Here is a 5,691-nt window from a genome sequence, read left to right as displayed (position 1 = left end):
CACATACCCACACATACACAACAGACACAAACACACAGAGACACACACACACACACACACATGCACACACAAATTAACAACCAATATCCTGTGCAAGTATTTAAAGTCTCAGTCTAACACTGCCAAGGAAGTCCTAGCCAGTGGCTACATTTAGGTTAAAGCTGCTGAATCTCAGGCACCAAAAAAATATGCTCCGGCAAGCCCTAATAACCCACATTGTACAAATCTACAAAGCAAGGCTATCTTGGGATCATCTGAGACATAATTTTGTGTTTAGTGTAGGGTGTGAACACACTGGTCTTAGTGGTTAGAAGAATGTGTGGGAGGTGGGAAGCTAGCTAGCTGGTGCCCAGTGGAATCTGTAAGGGTGATCTATGTAGCATTTGGGCACCCAAGGTCACAGCTTCATTACAGAGTTTATTTTAATCCTTATTCCAGGGTAGCCACTGTGAGTCACTGCTTCTTGACTGTGTGTAAAGAACCCCTGGTGTAGACTTCTGTCCACTCTTGTGCCTTGCCTGCCCAGTGCCTGGCTCACACTCAGAATAATACTTTGTGAAGTCAGTTCTAAAACCACTGTCAGTGAAACCCGTTTTCTCTTGTAGAACTCATAAAAAAGAAACACTTAAAATCTTGACAGTGACTTCACCACCAACAAAAGTCATTTCTCTATTAATTCCTTCTTGACAATGATTCTCTCTTCTTAAACAGGTCACTTTCCAGGCTGGAAATCAACCCCAAATCCTCAAATATTCTGTATTTTTCACATATTAATTCCAGAAAGTTTCCATTTCCATATGCCTTGGTATGGACTATTAATTTTGCTGTGGCTTTCCTATGACATTTTGAGCTGTCTGAATAATTGCAGTATTTACCAGAAAACAATAGTAATAAGAAAAGAAGAAATGAAAGTAATGAAAGATACCTAAGAATCATTCACATCTCAGTACTATCACAGGTCTTAGTTTTTTGTAGCATGGTAAATTACTCATTTTTAAAGACATCTCTAGCTGTGCAGAGTCTATGGTAATATATATAGTGGGTTTGTAGATTGCAAAAAAAAATCAATGAATATGACAGCTTGTCAAAATAGTAGGTTTGACTTTAAAATAATGAACTCAGCTAAACCCAGCAGATCTTAGACGTTCAGATTGCAAGGGAATGAGGATTAGAGAGGAGAAGGTAATCTGCTTACAAATCTTGTGGGTACAGGAGAGCTGTACCCCCGTGTGTAAAATCTTGTGCTCATAACTATAGCCTTAGCCGGGCCTAGGTGGTAGAACAGAGGGCAGAGAAGTGAGCTCAGGCTCTCTGACCTTACTCTGGAGAATCTCAACCTAAGAGAGGTCTATGGGAAGAATTACCATTCTAATCTGTCCAACTTGGTAAAATAGTTAATCATTGCTTTTAATTAATGGTATTAGAATCATCTAGGAGACCGAAGCACACTCGTAGGTGTGTCTAGGATGCTGTTTCCAAAGAGGATTAATTGAGGAGAAAAATCCTACCCTGAATGTGTGCAATATCATCTCATGGGCTGGGGCAGAAAGAAAGGAGAAAAGGAGGTGACATTGTTCCCTTCCTGCTTCCTGGTGTGCTGTGAAGTAACAGCTTCTGCTACACACTCACCCCTCCCACTGTGACACATCCTTCCCTGTGCCTTCCCTGCCAGCATGAACTGACACTCTCTGAAGCAACAAGCCAAGTAAATCTTTCCTCTTGTCTGTTTCTCTCAGGTATGATGGTGACAGTCATGGAGAGGTAACTTATGTCGTTGGCCAACCTAAGGCAGAGTGGGTGGCCTTTGCAACACAAGCATCCAGAAAGAGGTGCGATCCATAATAATTTTTTCCTGGTGTAAACTGCTATTATCAGAGTTGTGCCTTAGGTATTCATCATGTATTTTAATACTGAAGAATCCTTCTAATGTAAAGTGACAGTGCATTGAAAGAAAAATGGTGAAGTTATGTTTCCTCTCCCTTATATCTGGATATGTGAGTTCATGTGCATTTTTATACTTCCGGGTCTTTGCTGGTATTATCAAAAGACCTTCTCAGACTGGATAAATGCCATTTTCTAAAGCTCAGTTCAGATATCTTCTTCCCATGATTTTCTTCTCCAAATTGAAATACAACAAAATATACCTGTGTAATTATTTACATAATTACATAAGTAATGTACATGACCTTATTCTACAGAGAATGTGGTAATTACTTATTTTCTTCCCAACATGCCCAGAGAAGGATAAAAGAGGACTTGAAGTCAACAGACGGCAAGAACAATAAAATAAGTGTCTTACTCCTTGCTCCTATACACTTGCAAGAAGAGGATGTGAATTTCGTGGTCATTTTCTGATTCCTAAACCCAGTATAAAAACACAGACCATGAGTAGGGTTGGGTTGTATTGTAAGGTTTAAAAACTAGGCCTTTTTTTTTTTTTAAAGTAAATTCTTGCTAAATCCAAGATCCGAGAGGAGCTTCTCAGTGTGCTTCTTAGCATGTGTGCGCAAGGGGCACAGGGGAGCACATGCTCCCTGTCCTTACGATGGGTACATACTTAATATCATCCAACAGGTTGTTAAACGTTACTCAAGACCAGAAGGTAGAAATAAAACTGCCAAGTGCCTCTCACTAAAAGTAGCTTGACTGAGATGCTAAAACAAGACAATGGACCACTTCGTTTCAGCTCATCAGAGGAACAACAGCACCGAATTGTACACTTACACATGCAAAGCATAGATTTGTAGGGCACCTAAAGCTATGAATGGGCTGTTTGTCTTTTATCACCTTTATACATTATTTATCACAAATGTTTGATAAGAATTATATGACTGAGAGTTCACGGTTGCATTTTCTTCCTAGCAAGAACCAAGAGTACAGATAGCCTGCAGCCAATAAAGACAGATCGTACGGCTTGTCAATCAAACTGTCAGAGTATGTCTATATTGGAGCACTTATCACTTGTAATGGACGTCTATGTCCCTGGCATAACTGCATCCTCTTTCAAGGGCAGGAACTGTGTCCTTTCCATCTTTCCATCCGTGGCATCCAGCATAATGTTTGAACTATGGTATGTGTGTAATAGACTGTCGAACTGAATCAATTTAAAAGCTTTGTGCTATCATTCAGTGCAACTGGGCAAAGATAAGAGCCCCAAGGAGACAAGGGAGGGAGCACAGGCTAGGCATGCTTGAGGGGAAGTGAAAAGGCAGGTTTAGGAGCCATGGCAACCTGGAGCCACAATCTGAGGGAGGAAGCCCAAAGGGGTATACTAGGAAAAGGTGGCAAGGGGTCCTGAGCCAGGCCACATGGGGCACGAACTGCTCAGAATGAGGGAGAACGGGGCAGAATGTGTGGGGCGGTGTGGAAATGGCAATCTTTCCCTGTGGTCAGGCCTTGGGTAACATCATTTCCTCTTCTCTGAACCGCAATCTGCTGAGGCTGTGGGGGCATGTGTGAGTGCTTCCTTGATAGTTGTGCTTTCGGAAGCGTTTGCCGTGGGGATTTTGGAGAGAAGCTAGAGGCGGTAGGAAGAGGGAGCCTTTCGCTTGGCTGGTACTGTGGCAGCAGGGAGCAGTCGTGGGCAGCTGGACCCCACGTGGCAGGGGAAGCCTGGGCTTCTGCTCACTGCTCAGCACTTGTTAAGGCCTCCCATTAATCCTGGCTTTTTGGTGTTCACAGGCCTTTGGAATTCCCTTCCCTTGACATTCTGACCAATGGAATACCGCAGCGTTGAGCAAGGCTTCTTCCGTAGCTAGGTTATAACGGATTTGGACTTTTTATTTGCCTGAAGATCCTACTGCCTTTTGATTTACACGCTTTGTTAAAGCAAGAGGCCATGTTCATAAGAAGAAACTGAAAAGAGATTCTGTCCAAAGATCAGTGAGGAACCAAGGTCCTACAGTCTACAAGGAGCCCAATCCGGCAAGAACATCCTTCCCCACTGGAGCCTTCCCATGAGGAAAGCTTTTTTGATTGCATCCTGTGAGAGGTCCTGTAGCAGATGCCCAGAAAAGCCAATACCTGGATTCTCTACCCATAGACATGTGAGATTTTTAAAGTATAAATGAGGGCCAGACTGGAGTTAATCAGCTTTTAACATTGTGTTGGTTTTGTAGCCTCAATAAGTACCTGAAAGAGACAATGTGCAATAGGAAGGGTTTACTCAGCCCATGGTCGGCTGGATCTACTGTTTGAGCTGGATGGTGGTGAGAACCTGTGAAGTAGGAGGGTGCTCACTTTACAGCAGGCAGGAATCAATGGAGAAGAGGTGGAGGAAAAGACTTATCTTTCCGGTCCCCCCTCCCAGTGACCCACTTCCTCCAGCTTGGAGGAAATGAACTCCCTGAACTCCCGACAATGCCATACTGTGATCCCACCAAGTACTAATCTACTGATTTATGTCAGAGCACCTAGGATCCAACCTCCTCTCAATAGTGCCACCAGCTGATGGCCAAGCCTTTAAGACACGGGCTCTTTTGGTGACACTTCGTATCTACACAGTACAAGTCATTAAGTTTTGAGACAATGTTATACAACAGCAACTGGTAGTCAGTACAGGGCAGAACTCCCTGTCCCAACAGCAGTATCAAATGTGCTGTGGTGCCGGGCTTTGGGTGGAAGTGTTCTTATCTTTCGCTCCCCCAGCTCTCAGGATGCTGACACGGATTCCTGCAATGGTTGATCCCTAGATAAGCCATTTTCCCCACAGTCAGTGCTTTGAATCCTCATCAACTTTCTCCTCTATCATTGCCCCTCTGTCTGAAATATGTGAACAGTTTCTGATACAGCTACTTATACCAAAACAAAAACAAAAACATACAGAAGTTTAAAAAAAAATTATTCCTTTGAAAAATACATCACAGTATTCTTTCTATATTTTTAATTGATACATAATTATTACACATATTCATGGCCTACTGAGTGACATTTCAACACATGTAACCAATGCATAAGGATTAGATCAAGGTAACTGGAATATCCACCACATTGAACACTCAGTTGCTTTGTGGTGAGGGTATTCAAAATCCTGCTTAGTGTCTATTTTAAATTTTTTGCTTTGTGCTGCTGGAGATTGAAGTGGGAATCTTGCATAGGCTGGGCAATGGCTGTACCACCGAGCTGCAGCCCCAGGTCTAGAACCTGTTTTTTGGCTAGATAATCCATTATTTTTAGCCATAGTTGTCTGACTATTCTATAGAACCTTAGAAACCACCTCTCCTCCAGCAGCATCACAGGACATTAAAGTTATTCATCTTATATGGGGAGAAACCGTGAGCTGCAACTTGGAGAATAAAAGCTTTATTAGAGTGGATAGAGGCATGCCCCACTGCAGGCCTTGGTTCTGAAATGAGGTCACCATCAAAAGGTGGGTTTGGGCATGGTTGGGTTATCTCTTACCCACCTGCAGGCAGCATAAGGGATTTTGAGCATGTGTAGTGTTTCTTCTCTGTTTTCATGAGGGAGCCCAAGGAAGTACAATTGACCAAGTGTTCCCTGTAACTGGAGTGAAATATGACACTGAGTGGAAGGGCAAACTCCTGATTCAGCAGGTGAACAGCCAGAATGACTTCCTTCCCTCTGGAGACTGCAGAACTAGAAAGAACTAACGCCAGAGCAGCCCTTGATGAGGTACCAGAGAGAGAGAGAGGGGGGAAGGAGGGAGGGAGGAAGGGAGGAAGAGAGGGAGGG

The sequence above is a fragment of the Grammomys surdaster genome, unplaced genomic scaffold, assembly GCF_004785775.1.
Source record: "Grammomys surdaster isolate TR1022 unplaced genomic scaffold, NIH_TR_1.0 372, whole genome shotgun sequence".
Classification (NCBI taxonomy): domain Eukaryota; kingdom Metazoa; phylum Chordata; class Mammalia; order Rodentia; family Muridae; genus Grammomys; species Grammomys surdaster.
This window is presented reverse-complemented; position numbering follows the sequence as displayed.